Source organism: Micropterus salmoides, unplaced genomic scaffold (assembly GCF_014851395.1).
Source record: "Micropterus salmoides isolate LMB-PRFRI ecotype aquatic unplaced genomic scaffold, ASM1485139v1 Ms_hic_scaffold_20, whole genome shotgun sequence".
Classification (NCBI taxonomy): domain Eukaryota; kingdom Metazoa; phylum Chordata; class Actinopteri; order Centrarchiformes; family Centrarchidae; genus Micropterus; species Micropterus salmoides.
In genome coordinates, this window is record NW_024041151.1 from 32,323,406 (window position 1) to 32,340,398 (window position 16,993).

Here is a 16,993-nt window from a genome sequence, read left to right on the forward strand (position 1 = left end):
TCCCTTTTCCACTTCAGAGATGTCTTGATGCGAATGGGGAAGGGTTTGAGGTAATAAAAGGTCATAAATAAGACATATATGTGAAAATAGGACGTGTTTTGGGGGTATAAGACGGGGTTAAAGACATTCCTGCAAGGATTCACTTTTTAGTTGGAACCTCTGATGCATTTTTGCTGTTGCTGCTGTTTCACTTCAGATCCTAACCAAGAAGTCGCTTGTTGCTGGTAAATTAAACCCCTCAAATTAGTTATAATTGTGTATTACACCTGTTGGCCGGTTTATCTGATTTTATTTTAATATAAAAGTTTCTTTCAAACAGCTCTGAACTACGTGCCTGATAATGGAGGGAGAGAGAGAGAGAGAGAGAGGAGAGAGATTGCTATAGACTAAATGAAAAATGGTACAGATATTTATAATAGTGTTAATGGTAACAATCGTAATGTTAATGATTATAGTAACAATAAGACTAGCAACAATAGTCGTTGCAGCAGAGGGTGTCGAGCAGGAACACGGGGGCAGCAGGTGACCCGCAACCACAGATCCAGACTCCACAGCTCCAGAGCCAGAAAACCTGCAGGAAGTGATAGGAGAGAGGAGAGAGACGAGAAAGCACGAGACTACCAGAAAGGGGAGAGGTTGTGTTAGTAACATGCAATAATGGGATGAGGTTGCATACAGAGGGAGAGAAAGTAGAGGAGAGAGGAGCTCAGTGCATCATGGGAAATCCCCCGGCAGTCTAGGCCTATAGCAGCATAACTAAGGGATGGTTCAGGACTCACCTGAGCCAGCCCTAACTATAAGCATTATCAAAGAGGAAAGTCTTAAGCCTACTCTTAAATGTGGAGATGGTGTCTGCCTCCTGAACCCAAACTGGAACCTGGTTCCACAGGAGAGGAGCTTGATAGCTGAACGCTCTGGCTCCTAGTCTACTTTTGGAGACTCTAGGAACCACAAGTAACCCTGCATTCTGGGAGCGCAGTGCTCTGGTGGGGTAGTAAGGTACTATGAGCTCTTTAAGATAAGATGGTGCCTGACCATTAAGAGCTTTGTAGGTAAGAAGAATGATTTTAAATTCTATTCTGGATTTTACTGGAAGCCAATGCAAAGAAGCTAAAACAGGAAAAATGTGATCTCTTTTCCTGGTTCCTGTCAGAACACGTGCTGCAGCATTCTGGATCAGCTGAAGAGTCTTAATGGACTTTTTCGAGCAGCCTGATAATAAGGAATTGCAGTAATCCAGCCTAGAAGTAACAAATGCATGGACTAGTTTTTCTGCATCATTTTTAGACAGGATGTTCCTGATTTTCGCAATATTACGTAGGTGAAAAAAGGCGGTCCTTGAAATTTGCTTAATGTGAGACTTAAACGACATGTCCTGATCAAAGATAACTTCAAGATTCCTCACAGTGGTGCTGGAGGCCAGGGCGATGCCATCCAGGAAAACTATATCTTTAGATAATGCGTCACGGAGGTGCTTAGGCCCCAGAACAATAACTTCAATTTTATCTGAGTTTAACATGAGAAAATAGGTCATCCAGGTTTTAACATCCTGAAGGCATCAATGTTTTATATAGCCCGAAAAACCCTCAAAGCACCAGACTAAATATGTGTTTTATGATTTTGAAACTTGAACGATTGACGGTAAACACAAGGCCATGTTTATATGTGCTATTGATTTTGAGGGCGATCGCTGGTGAGCCTCAGGAGTGGACTGTGTTGACCTCTTTGTGAGAAAATACAGACAGCCAAAATATTAAAACTACACATTCATCGCCCACAACACATTAGGGTTTGACAACTACATTATGCTTGATTATTTCACAAAGCAGGGTATAACACCAAAGCTAATTATGAGAGGTAGAAAAGTTCTTTTGATGCTCGATGTTGCCTACAGACAGAGATGGATAGACTCATACTGCTTCTTGCCCATGCGTTTATCTAAAACACCTGCGGCTATGGGGTTTTCAGATTCCCTTGCGAAAGGATTCTTTCCTCATCTCTTCAACACTCCTGATAATGTTAACTATGTTGGTCCACGCCGTGATTTGCTTTTTTACGGTTATGACAACATGTCTAACAGTGAAAGAGCAAAACTCATTGAATGGTACGACACAGTTCGCCACGAAACATTTGTTTTTCAGGACGAGCTGAGATCATATGGGATCAATGATGTCGTTGTTCTTCGCAAAGCCTGCTTAGCATACTGCAAGGCATTCATCGGTTGTACTGGAATCGATCCTTTTGATTACACTACACTCGTGTCATGTTGCATGTCTGTATTCAAAACACAATTCCTCCCACCCAACACCTTGCTGTTAACGCATGATGGAGCGTATGTAAACCAGTATAAGACGTACTCCAGTGTTTCCATACAGTGGCTTGAATATGAGGCAATGAAAAACAGCATCGAGATACGTCACGCTCTCAATCACGGTGAAAAACAATTTGGTCCCTATCATGAACAAAGTGGTACCCGCACAGCTTATGAATTTGTCGGTTGTTTCTGGCACGGGTGCCCCAAGTGCTACAATCCTGGCCACAAAAACACTGTGAATAACATTGCATTCGGTGTTCTCCACAGACAGTTTACTGCTAAAATACACACCCTTAGACAGTCCCACAAGCTTCATGTCAGGGTGATGTGGGAATGTGAATGGGAGGAGGCAAAGAAAACAGATGGGTTTCTTCAGGATTTTTTGAAAGCTTATGAAGCACCAACAAGGCTCAACCCCTCGAGATGCCCTGTTTGGGGGTCGTACAAATGCGTACAGACTGCATTACAAAGCTGCTGAGAATGAAAAAATACATTACTATGATTTCACATCGCTTTATCCAACTGTGCAAGCCCGTAAATGCTATCCAGTAGGTCATCCTAAAGTCATTTTTGGAGACTTTGAACCGATTGAAAAGTATTTTGGACTGATAAAATGTACCGTTCTGCCCCCTAGAGGTCTATACCATCCTGTGCTCCCTGTTCGTTGTAATGGTAAACTGATGTTCCCCTTATGCAGGACATGTACAGAGACACTAAACCAGTCCACCGTTTGCCTCCACTCTGATCCTGAGAGAGCCCTCTCTGACATGGGTCAGTTTTAAGCTGCAGAATGCTATTGAAAAAGGTTATGTGGTAACCAAAAATTTATGAAGTATGAACCCTGATAGAATAGTTGTCAATAAGGCGGTGAGAAATATTAGCTACTTCTTAACTCTCTGTGGGGATGTTTTTCCATGCGTGAAAACCAGGCTAACTGTGAACTAGTGACTGATCCTGAAGTCTTTGCACATTACATGTTTAGCGACCAGTACGATGTCAGACAATTTGCATTTGTATCTGACGACGTCGCGCTTGTGCAGTGGCGTCATAGATCTGCTCAGTCTGCCAAAACTAAAAATATTAACATCTTCATAGAAGCCATGACAACAGCTTATGCACGTCTTGTGCTTTTATGAGATTATGGACAAGCTTGGCAAGCGTTGCCTGTATGCTGAAACAGACAGCGTGCTGTTTGTGTCAAAAGCAGATGATTGGACCCATATTTAGGAGATCTCACCGATGAGATTAATGGAGACACCGGTGGTGACGACTACATTGTTGAGTTTGTGTCTGGTGGTCAAGCAGAACTAAAATGCAAGGGTGTAACATTATGCATCAGTCGTCACTCCAGATACCCTGATTGATCTTGTACACGAGTTTGTGAATAGTGATGAGACACAGCGACACGTGATGACAAAATCAGACACTATAGTGAGAAATAAAAAGGCTTTCGAACTCAGAAACAAAACAATAGCAAAAAGATTTCAAGTCGTATACACCAAATGCAGAGTTTTTCCTGATCTGAGAACTTTACCATATGGCTATTGAAAAAATCTGTTAGAGAAGCTGTTCACTTGATTTTAGACTACAACACTCTTTTAGTCTGATTGTGTCAGGTCCTTCAAACGTTGTTAAAACACTTTTCCTGAAAATATTGATTGAAAAATGTTGTTAAGCTCTTTTCAAAACATATTGAAAACATTGTATATATTGTTTTTTTCGTGTTGACGGCCGATTGATACATTGCTACCTGTATATAAAATTATATTATATTGAAGATTTAATGAAATAATGCTAGCAATAACATTGAGGTCCAAAATGTGTTTAAATTTATGATGTCTATGTCTAGTTCAGATTTAGTTTTTTTTTCAAGGCAGAGTTAATCGTACTATTAATTTGTATACTAATTATCTTGTTTTGTTTTAAAACCCCAGAGATAAATACCACCTCATGGCATTGGCTAGACCAATGTTTCCTGGGAAGAGTCTTTTTTTAATGGATTTTTCATGTCCCTGCCTTGTCTTTTCTTTCTAGATAAAATCATTTCTATTTTAAACGTTTTGTTTTTATCTATAATAACTTTTTGCATCTCTTGCTCATAAAAATGTTCCCTGTATTATTTCGCCGTCATAGTCTTTTTACATGTAAATGGGTGGATCCCTTTATCCTTTTACAGTGAAACATTCATCAGTATAATTTTGCTCATAACCTTTCTTTAAAGGATCACGTAGTTTTGAAATTCTTACAGTATCGTCCACATTATATTTAAAATGAATTACTCTTTTATCTTTTGTTTTATACAAGTTGTTAAATACAATATTTTCATAGTCTTTTGTTACTCTTTTCCCTTGTCAGTTTGAATTTTATGCGGTATTCTATCTTCAGCTAAGATATCTTTAAAGGACGCTGTGATGCGTTTACCACTCTTATTTTTTAAACAACGCCTCCCGTGCGTGTTTTTGACAACAAATATATTATCTCTCATCACCTCCTCCATGATCTTTGTTACAAAGACTGACGCTTCAACGTCTGTGTTCAAGTATTTTATTTCCAACGACATACGCAACATATCCGTCAGCACTGATTACAAGTATACACTTTTCAGAAAATCAATACAAACACCTATGCTTTTACAAACCAAAGATTCAGTTAAGCAATACATCACATCAGCAACATCGTCATATTGTTTTCTGTTTAGCGTTAAAACACACAAATCAATGCTAAAAGTATAAAAACAAACACATGAGCCATCTTTTTGACATAGTTTAGTAGACTAGACACATTTCCCATTGTTTTTTTTAGTGTTGTTCCCCCTTCCAGATGCCAAGAGATTCCTTAACTACAGTGCTCACACTGTCCTCCACTCTAACTACCCGTTTAAGCAAAGCAATGAGAAAAGAGTTCCTCAGCCACATCTGTAGAGCAGCTGCTGCAATGTCTCGAATACTGCACTCACATGTTGGCACCATCCCAAGACGTGTAGTATATACTTTTGAGCATCAGTGAAATTTTTGCTTCTGCGTAATTTCTCTCTTTTGTCCTTTGATATAAAAGAAGGGTAGCGTGTCAATGCATGTGTGAGGTTGTTTTATGCACCATTCGTCTGTATATGCACAATACACACGTCTGTATAGCTTTTTGTTGCAGTATATTGTATAAATAATGAGCTACGTTTACCTGTATAATACCGCTAGCAGTAGTGTTAGGAGTTGTATCCTTGTCATACAAATCCAGAGCGTCCAAACAGGCACCCTTAAACGGCTTGACCCTGCTCTTGTCCTCTTCTGCTTTTTCTTCAGGAACGAGAAATGTTAAATTTCTCTTCCCCAGTTCTTTACCATAGTCATCCACCCATGAGTTATCATCGTCCCGGAGTAATGAAAAATATTTAGGGCTGCTCGATAGATCATCACCCGCTGCACATGTCCTCGTACCTGCACAAAACTAATAACTTTAATTAGAACAATGTCACCGTCATCCCCGTCATGGAGGTCTTTGAGGTTGGCTGCGGTGTTGTTTGTTGTTCATCTTGCTTGTCCTCAGGACCAAAAAGTTTTCTTTTGATCCCTACATAGCTGACATAAGGTTTATACCATCTGAATAATTTATCAATGTGTGAGAAGATTTCAAGGGTTCTATCCCATTCTCCCCACTGGACCACAAAGCCGGTGCTGAACCACATCTCCCACTCTTTAGACGTCATGGGGTAGCCTTTTTGTTGCTCTGGGGTTCCCATCCTTGCCTTTTGAATGATAGAATCGTCCTTGCGCGATCTAAAAAAGGATTCGGGGTCGTAGACTTCAAACAAGTTCTGTTTCTACACGATAGAGCTCTCCTGGCACAGACCTGCACCACTGTGTGGTATAGACTCCTTTTGAAGCACTCATATCTTTACAGACTTTGTTTCTGAAGTAATTCCAGTCTTTGGCTGAAAAACTAATGTGGGGTGTGCTTTCACGAAGGAAAATTTCATTAAGCTCTCTTGTATAAAGATGAACTGTTCCATGCTCAAACAAGAATCCCGACATTCTAAAATCTTCCACCGCCCACTCAAACTGAGGCGCCCAGGCCTTTCGGTCCAGAAAATCAGCCAATGTTGTTGGGAGAGTCTTCTTTCTAGGAGCCATAGCAATATACGATCTATAATTATACGTCGTTTTGGAGTCGTTACTCCTAATTGATTACCTGCGACCTCCATGATTGTGATGCTGCAAAGATGGCGCTGTTGTTCTGCACGAAAATGGCTCTTTCCAATACAGATTCACCCAAAAAATCGTTCAGTCACACTGTTCCACGCTCTCGGTCAGATGTAAGTCCAAAAAACTAGCCCGGTATATATACAACCGATTGCTAAAGCCACTCCCAAACATCAGCTTTTAGAGGATAACACCGGACATTCAATATACACAAACTGTGATCGACCCCCACCACTGCTAATAGAGGATGAGGCCGTACACGCCCGAATACACACCCCCATTTTAACACCCCCATGTCTTTGTTGTTCAACCTTGCTATGCTATCTTTTTTGTTTGTTTGTTCTTTTTTTATTTATTAATTTTTTATTTTATACATTTTTTATAAATTTTTTGATTCATTAGTTTTTGATTAATTATTTTTTTCATTAATCTAAAATGTATTCATGTGCACGACTGTTACGCGCATCATGCATACTTTGCTGGCCTTTATTTATTACTCAATGGTGCTGGAAGTTTCTGAACCTTTCAGAATTTCTGCACAAATATAACCTAAAACATACTCAGATTTTCACACAAAGTAGATCAACAGAACTAACTTCCACAAATAAGACAAAAATATTATCTATGGTCTTTAAAATAATTATCTAATGTTGCATATCTGTACAGTTGTAAAAGTATGTGAACCTTTGCTTATAGGATCTGGTCTGACCCCCCTGTGCATTAATAACTGTAACTAAACATTCCAGTAACTGTTGAACAGTCCTGTTCATCGACTTGGAGTAATCTCAGCTCATTTCTCTGTACAGAACAGCTTCAACTCATGGATGTTGGTGGGCTTCCTCACATGAGCTGCTAACATCCTCACCCTTCGATCATTTTAAGGTTAGAACTTTGACTTGGCCATTCCAAAAATTTCACTTTATTCTTCTTTAACCCTTTTTTGGTAGAGCAACTTGTGTGTTTAGTGTAGTTGTCTTGCTGTATGACCCACGTTCTCTTATTCAGTACATGGACAGATGTCCTGAACTTTTCATTGAGAATTTGCTATTCAGAATTTACTGTTCCATCGACAATGGCAGCCCTCCTGGCCCACTTGCAACACAACAAGCCCAGATCATGATACTACCACCATCACAATGTTTCACAGATGGAATAAGGTTATTATGCTGGAATGTTTTCCTTTTGCCAAACATACTGTAATCTTGAGCAAACTGCAGATATGCATGAATGTTCCTTTAGGAAAAGAGTGGATTTCTCCTTGCAGACCTGCCATGCACACCATTGTTGTTCAGTTTCTCCTGATGTTGGACTTATAAACACTGACATTAGCTAATGTTACAGAGGTATTTTGTTGCTTAGAAGTAAGTCAGGGTTCCTCTGTGACCTTCCTATGCAGGCTAGCAGTGGTCTTCAATTTCCTCCAATTGTACGCTGTCTATCTAACTGCGGATTGGTGGAGACCAAACTCTTTAGAGATGGTTTTGAAACCTTTTCCAGCCTCGATGAGCATCAACAACTATTTTTCTGAGAACCTGAAAGCTAAAGTTCACATACATTTGCCGCAAGGATACTATTTATGTCTCTTCTACTCTGTGTTAAAATCTGAGTATTTTTAGGTTTTAGATCACATGTCTGTAGAAATATCGAAAGGTTTCACAAACTTTCGCGTACCTCTGTACATGTTTCAGATGTGAAATGGTTGCCATAATGTGGCATGCATTAGACAAATGTTGTATATTATACACAGTTCAATTCAATTTTATTTATATAGAGCCAAATCACAACAACAGTTATCTCACAGCGCTTTTCATAAAAGAGCAGGTCTAGACCGTACTCTGTGATGTACAGTGGAGTGTATAACTTCATTTTATTTTACAACCCTATTGTAACGTGATGATTAAATTTGCCTTGTACCTTTATAAATGGAGAAGAAAAATGTGAGACATGTCAAAATTGTGAGATAGCTGTCCATGCTCTCCATGTTTCAGTCAATTTCTCATACACTCACCTCTCAAAACAGTTACAAAAACAGTAGTACACAGTACATATAGCACAGTGGTAAATCATTATTTTGGCCAGATGATCTGTATGACATTTCTGATGTGTTTGTTGCCTGAGCTGCTAAGATGACAGCAGAACCAGGTTAGAACAGAAGGGGATGCAGGTTTAACGCTGGGCTGTGGGTGAATGAAGATAGTAACTAGGTTACAAATGAATCCTTAATAATTAAAAAACAAATGAAATGAAGAACAATAAATACATTTGTATCGGTAACCTGGATTTAAAACAGTTAACAAAGACACAAACCGGACATTCATTTAAATACTGCCACCTGCTGGTAGAAAAGTGAAACAGATCTATTACTATGAAAACCACATTAAATATGAATTTAATAATAAATATTGTGCTAACAGTAACAACTCTGCACACACAATAATTACCTAGGTTAACCAACTGTAGTGCACCAAACAAGGTGTACATTAAACATGACTCTTGCTGTTTACATGAAGAAATGCACAAGTTTATATATTGCATAATAAACTATTGTTGCTAACATATTTCTCTCAGTCCAGGTTTACTGGTTGATTGATTTGAATCAGCGGCAGATGCCGTGGCATCGTAATGTTAGATTGCAATCAGCAATCCCACACAAACAACAGCAAGTGCCTGGGTGAATCTGTGGCATGTCAGTTTCACCAGCATCTCAAGCTGCCACTGGTAGCTGCTGATGCCACTATTTGAGCTAGCTGTCTCTCGAAAAAGGGATAAGAGATGACAGCAACAGCACATTAGATTCATCGAAACTATAAATATTGTGTTTTTATTAAAATGATCAATAGAGTCTGATAAAAACAGGGGAAGCCTGGCTTCCCTTGGCCTCTGGGAGAAAACGCCACTGCTGTAAATATACCTGGGATTCAAAGATCTTAGCCAGGATTGAGAGATCGGACTATAGTTGTTTAGCTCCGAGGGGTCCCCACCTTTAAATAAGGGGAGAACAAAAGCAGCTTTCCAGATTTGGGGTATTGAATTGGACATAAGACTCAAATTAAAAATGTGAGTAATAGACTCAGCAATAACATCTGCCGCCACCTTTAGAAGATAAGGATCCAGATTGTCGGGACTTGCAGATTTTTTGTGGTCAATGCCTTTCAGAGCTTTACAAACTTGAGTAACTGAAATAGTTTTAAAATCAAACAAATCTAGATTTCTATCAGTTGCAGTGGTGACAGAACATGGGACAGGTACATTTACATTTGAGCTGTCAAATGCAGACCCAGCACACATAAAGTGTTTGTTTATTAGCAGCTTTATCCTTTAGTTCATCTGAGCCTACCAGAATGTGTTCAGGGAGGCTTGAAGCAACATGTGTATCTGACATAGATTTAATTACTTTCCAGAATTTTGAGGGGTTATTTAGATTCTCTGTAACTGTCTTCAGATAAAACTCTGATTTGGAATTTCTTATCATCAAGGTGCACTTGTACCTTAGGGTTCTAAACATAATCCAATTAGCAGAGGAGTTTGAAACTTTTTAATCGGAACATGTTTATTAGAGAAGACAGAAACATTGAGTGAAAAATTCCCATGCCAATTCAATATCCGGAATCAGAGTTACTCTGTTAAGATCACTATGATATCAATCATGCAGGAAAGCCTGCTCTTGAAAACCTTTAAAATATCTTTAAAAAATGAACCAGGGTTTTACCTTGGGGATTTTTGTATTCCTGACACAAGCAATTGCACAATGATCGCTGACATCATTGCAAAATATGCCAGTTGATGTGTATTTGTGAGATGTATTTGTTATAATGAAACCAAGCAAGGTAGATTTATGTTGCACTGTAGGATTTGGCCTTGTTGGAGCATTAATGAGTTGCACTATTAATGAATTACACAGTTCTTTAAAACAATCTGACGTCCCTGAAAGCCAGTCCCAATTTAGATAACCCATAAGGATAAATTCAGAGTCATTTAATTCATGTAAAATATCTGAAATAGATTTGAAAGCAACCTTTGTGGCAGACGGGGGTCTATAGCAACCAACAACAGTGATAAGAATCCTTTGATACACCTACTTTGATGACCAAGACCTCAAACTGTTTAGCTTTAGTAATTGATAGAGTTACAGAGCTAATGAGCTTGGCCTGATCTACTTTTGAAATCTGAGGGAGTGGGTAGACATTGCACTGAGGTAGTAGGCCCAGGATTTGGCTGAACATTAGGTAGGTCTAGGCCTCAAACAGTCCAGACTTCCAGAGTTCTGTGGCAATCCAAAGGCATCTAATAAAAAATGGACTGTCCAAAGATCCAAGCTGAAGGAGTGATGTTTTTCTTGTAAAGTTCCACTCATTCAGGCCCAAATGACATAAATATGGGAAAGTTCATGAGGCTTCTGGGTGGTATTCTGTGCTGATTCAGAACTTGGGTGATGGAGCTTGATCAGCCCTCAAGAAGACATGGGAAAGGGATCTGAATGTTTCACTAGATGATGAGTAGTGGGATAGAATTTGGAGAGAGTGGGACTGCTGTTACCAGAGATCTCCGTGGGACTGTGATGGAGTGACATCATCATTCAGCATTGCAAGCGCACACCCTGAGCAAAACAGATTTTGTTTTTCATTTTTTGTAATTGCTTTTTGTAACTGACACATGAAAATTGTCGCCCAGATAGGCTATCACCAGCGAAAATCACTGTAAATAATATAAGGCCTAATTGCATTTTTTTTTTCTGGAAAATAAACCGGAAGTGTTCCTTTTGCTGTTGACGGAACACGGACTGAGGGAGCAGACGCCACACAGACGGGAAGAACATCGGATTCTCCGCAGTCACACAGGTTTGTATTTTATTCTGTTTTAAGTCAGTCAGTTTCGTTCTGTATTATGAAACCATGATATGATTACACAGCGAAGATAAATAAGCGTCTTCCATTAATATTAAACGTCGCTCAAGTCGTACATGACTTGATCATGACAAGCAAGCCCGATACGAGTCAGAGTCTGAAATGATCACTGCGTCGCTTTTAACCATTGGAGGAACAGTAATGGAAATGCTGTGTTAGTATGTTGTCCTTTCTCCTGGCAGTGCAGTGTTAATGCGCTTCCCATAGAGTAGCGGCCAGGATGAACTCGGCCTGTCGTTTGTTGCAACATCCATCTTTCACTAATGTTATCTCATATCCAGATTAAGAGATTCTCCAATAGATAATAGCAACTCATAGGTCAGTATGTGAAGCCTGAGATGGAAAGCCTGTGTAGATAATGCGCCTTTGCATTGTATGAGTCAGTATGGCTGGATTTGGCCACGCCATGACGTTCCGAAGCGATCCACTGCGGCTCCTGCTCGCTTTCATCTGTAGGCTGTGTGCTGCTGGTTCTAGCTTAAACAATTTGATGTCACCTAATAGTAACAGAAGTCGAATAAAAAACATCACAAATATAGTTAAATGATTTTATAACACGACATAAAAAGACGTCACAAAACCCAATTATTAGCTTATTATTTAATTTGTTTGTTTGTGGTTCTCAGAACATTAGCCTATAAATCAAATCTTTCATAGCCGTCTCTGTTAGTCATAAAGTCAGGAGTTTTCTGAAGTTAAGGGTATTTCTGTGTTGCTAAATGTTGACAGTGTGCATTATCCAGAATAACAAGTAGCCTACATTTTAAAAAGAGGATGTTGACTTCATTGCGTGTTGTATTCATTATTGACCGCAATGAAGACTCAATTCATTATATGTATTATTATAAATCATAATACTCATTATTAGTGAGTATTATATATCATCAGTTCTATTTAGGCTATATATTTTTAAAAGTCATAAGGAAGTCTGTAAATCAGTCTGTTTACTGCTAATTGGAATTGTCAATTCAAATTCTCAGTCTAACCACATAAGGTGAGTGTGAGCCCTGTATCATTAGCTTATAACTGACATTACTATTATGTTACTATCGCGCGGTTAGTTTGCAGTGCTGTATTGGGAGTTGGCTGAAAGCAGGGGCGTTGCTAGACATAAAGCTCTACTGAGGCACAGAGCCCTGTGGCCTGCAGCTGATCTGCTGCTCTTGTTGCTGGAAATGTTTTAATAACCTTCTAAACTGTCGCAATTTTATTTCTGTGTTGCTTTCTTTGTGCTGGAGTTATTTTAAGAACTTGATGGGTTTATCCAGTTTGTTATTAAATGTGTAACGGACTTTATCGCGTGTCTTTTCATTATACTCATACATAAAGCAAGCCTGTAGTTTTTCATTATATTCCAGTCAAATCTGATTTTCATTTATAAATATTGCTCATAGATAGTGGTTACAAATAATGATGCCTGTGCATCGCTTTGTATGGCTACAGCCTACGTCAGCTGGTTAATTTGCCTAATCTTCGCAGGTCTTTAGACCGCCGTGGAAACTCACACAACAATGGGCTGAAGGAACCTTTTAGTTCCTTTAAAAGAGATCTTGGGACTTAAAAGTCCCTGGTACTTTTGGTCGAAAAGCGCCTTATGGTACCACCTCTTCTACCTGACTTGTGAGCCATGTAAACAATTTGCCATTGCTGCAAAGTCACACCTGACACTGCAGTGCTATCACCTATCCTTACAAACAGTCTGTGTCTGTAATAAGCCACAATGGAAATACCACTGCTGATTTGAATGGACCTCTGCACACAAACTCAAACCTCCATTAGGGTCTGAGCTGCTTGTATCTGATGCCGCCTGTATTTCACCTGGGTCTGTGTGACCTGTTAAAGATGTCTGGACTGGGTCTGTGCTACTACTGATTTGGATCAGCTGTGCTCGTACTGGCTTATGGTCTTATGGTATTAATGTTATCACCTTCTTCAACCTCATTCAAACTGGCTCCCCAGGTTTCCTTTAATACATTTTAAAGGAAAAATACTATTTATACTATGACTTGACTGAATAAATTGCTCAGTCTGTGCTGCTCACCAAGAGACAGATACATCACTGTCTCGTTTTAAAATGATGTGGGCCTATGAGGAGTGCCCTCACATCTGTGTGCTCTCTGGACTGGTCCCACTAATGTTGCTGCTGGAATGCAATAAAATCCGGCTGCGGACTGTAGCACAGCTCAGCCGGATGCATGAGTTTCTTTTCGTGCACACACGTATGAGTGCATGTGCGACATGATTATCATTTCAGTGCTGCAAGTTTATAAAAGTTGCCCATCGGCATTTATCAATCTTGATAAATAGTTGTATTTCACTCTAATATTGTTCAGTCACAGTCTGACACGATACCAAGACACAGACAGACCTAGTTACATTGCCCAGCTGGTTAGCAAGACCAGGCCCAGATTAAGAAGTCAGAGGCCCCTGGGCACAATGTGTTTTAGGGCCTCCCACCCGCCAACCCCCACAGACACGTGCGCATAATCAAGATTTTGAATTATTTGTTGGAAACACCTCGAGTTAATAGAGGACTGATTTATCTGCTGGGCGATATTATCGGCCAATGTGAGCTAATTGCATTTAACGCTGCTGACAGACTTGATTGTAGATTGATTTCTGAAAGAGTGTGGCAGTTCTAGCGAAGGGTCCTTCATTTCTCCTTGTTCATCACTTACTTACTGACTTGCTTAAATATTCTGTAATATCGCTCACAGCAGCTAATGGTGCCCATTGCCAAACTTAGATGAGCAGTTAAATTATAGCGTTTAACTTATTCTAAATATATCTGCAAGCTGCATGTCTGTTACAGTCCAACATTTAAATAAACGTGAGCTGAATGAGTATCTAACACAGCTTCCAGCCAAACAAAGTTATCTAGCTTCTCTTTCAAGTGTGCAAAGATGTGAAATCTCAAAGTTGTAGACAGTCATTGGTTGGGAAATGGTTTCCTGTAGCTTTAAAATTAAAGAGTGCTGGTTAAAGAATAAACTAGATGCAATCTAAGTTTTTATTAACATAATCCATTTAGGAAAAGGTATTATAACCCACATACATAACAGCTTTCAACATCGGCCTGTTCTAAGTAGTAGTTAGTAGTAGGAAAGGGGACTCAAAATATCAGCTTATAAATTGGCATTTTTCACTTTAATATTGGCATCGTCCCCCAAAAACCCTTATCAGTTTGGCTCTACAGGATTTACAACACCTGCACACATCCTCCATCATACAGGATTTACACCGCATGATTTGAACGATGCTTTCCTGGAACAGCAGCAACAATAACAATACATTCCATGCTTACTGTAAATCACTGGCATTAGGTAAACACATACTGTCTCACATTTAATCCAGTTAGATGAAGAAGATTCTTCCATAACTCACACACAAACACAAAAAGCTACTTCATCATCACCACGTAAAGGTAGACGGACCTCTTTCACTTTAAAATTTGATGACAGTCACAACCTGCTTGAGCTCCTCCCGCCAGTTACCGCTTCTCTCCCCACAGCTGTTGCACTAGTTTAGGTTCACAGTCCAGCTCTCAGCCTTGCTTCGCCGCTCATCTGTCCCTAACATTAATAAACAGTGCTCTGTGATTTTCTCACGCAGACGATCGCCGTGTTTCCAATCAGAAGAAACACCAACAAATTGATTTTTCTTAGTCGAATTAAGTTTACAGGCAAGGTTAAGCAGGGATCCACTCTCTGTAAACTTTTTCCCCAGTTGACAACACAGCAGATCACTAGTGAGGTAAAGTTAACATAGCGCACCTTACCTCACATCATGGGCTAAGGCTGGATATTTGCTCCTTCCGTTATGAAAGGCAGCAAGTCCACGATCGGTGCGAGCATCCTCATTGATTGCTCCCCACAACGCCGGTCAGACAGCTGATCACTGTGCGCCGCCGCTGCTGCTAAAGCTAGCCTCAGGTTGTGCTCTCCTTTACTCCTTCAAGTGCCTGTGCCTGCTCTACATCGGGTACTGCAGCTGATTTTGAAGCTACTGCAGCTGATTTTGAAGCTACTGCTGCCCCGGCAGAAAAACGTATCGGTTATTTTCATGCCATGGGCCGCTGTCCATGTTTTATGGGCCAATTGTTGCCCATTTAAAAAAAATAGTTATATAAATACACAATTTACATTACACCGGCCCTAAAGGTGCGTTGGCTCACCGGGCATTTGCCCAGTATGCCAGATTACCGGTCCAGCCCTGTCTCTCACTCATTTTGAGATATAACAACTAGTTTTTAATTCCCCTCACTTGGGCCCCAAGTGACAGAGTGAGATTCACTGCAGCTGCACATGAACCTGCTCACATCAGACTTTCAGAAAAGAGGACACAAGTTTACCTGTCTGCTGTTACCTAAAGTCACTCTCGAGTTATTTTCTCTTCTTATGCACAGAAGGATAGTCCCTGTTTGTCCTCTCATCACCGTTATAAACACCCGCTTTCAACATTGACTTTTTTTGCGACGTTTAATATCGTAATAACGGGCCTTTTCACATCAATCAGTTGTTTTATTTTGAAAGTATAACCGGATGTTGCATTATTGCTAACTTGACCGGACATTGCAGATGCAGCCAATTGTTGGGGGCATGTGCCCCAGTAAAAAGGGTCTAGTGATGCCTATGGCTGAACGCTGTTAATTTACTGGATCTTTGTATGCATTCATTTTGTATTGTAGGTAGGCGCTGACCTGATCAAGCAATATCTAGGAACTCAAAATAGCATCTTCCACACAAACACATCTCTTTAAAGTACAAAATAAAACAAAATTAATATTGAGACAATGAAAAGAGAAGCCACACCCTCGGGGTGGCTGTGGCTCAGGAGGTAGTGGGTTGGCCGTTAATCGGAAGGTCGGCGATTCAATCCTGGCTTCCACAGGCTGCATGTCGAAGACTTTCTGTTTGCCTCGCAAGACTTTTCTCTTCCGGGAAAGAGGAGAGGAGAAAGGGCTTCCGGGTAGATAATGACAACTTCTCTTTCCGCTATTTCTTTCTGGCATCAACCATGGCCGATTTACCAGCGGTTGCTCCTTTGTACCTTTTGTGGAAGTCAGAGAAACATCAGGAAAACAAACAAGATCATCCAGAGGCGCACACAGCTTGGTTGAATTTAACCACCTTCTCAAGGAGCTGCGCCCAGACGACTGCTGCTTCCAGCGCTACCTGAAGCTGAACAGTGCCCAGCTTGATGACCTGTTAGCTCCTGTCGATTTATCAGGGTTAGGGAGACCTTCACGTTCTACTTCTCTGCAGAGGGAGCTGCCCTATGGAAAGACACCACGTAGTGCACAAGCACACCTGAAGCGTTTCTTTTAAGACCCACCCACACATTACTAATGAGCAAACTTCCTGCAATATTACTGTACTGTATATCACTCAATAAAAATGAGTAGGTCATCAATTTATATTCATGTCAAAAGATATTCTCTCCTTTTATTTTTATGTGTGATTTATATATAATGTGAGGCAATACAGCCTTAATGTATTAATGCATTACAACACATTATCAATAAAAGCAGGCCCCACTGTTTTTAACTTTTAAGATTCTAAACAACAGTATTTTTAAAC

The 16,993-nt window shown here is 40.0% G+C and overlaps 1 protein-coding gene across 2 annotated transcripts in view; it reads left to right on the plus strand.

Moving 5' to 3' along the window:
* macir (macrophage immunometabolism regulator) overlaps positions 1–16,993 on the plus strand; it is a 42,345-nt gene that overhangs the window by 10,574 nt on the left and 14,778 nt on the right. The window contains exon 2 of one of the 2 annotated variants that reach the window (XM_038733537.1): positions 11,262–11,348. The exons of the other annotated variant lie outside the window; for it this stretch is intronic. The gene's annotated coding sequence lies outside the window, so the exon portion shown is untranslated. The remainder of the gene's footprint in view (positions 1–11,261; positions 11,349–16,993) is intronic. 2 annotated transcript variants of the gene reach the window in all.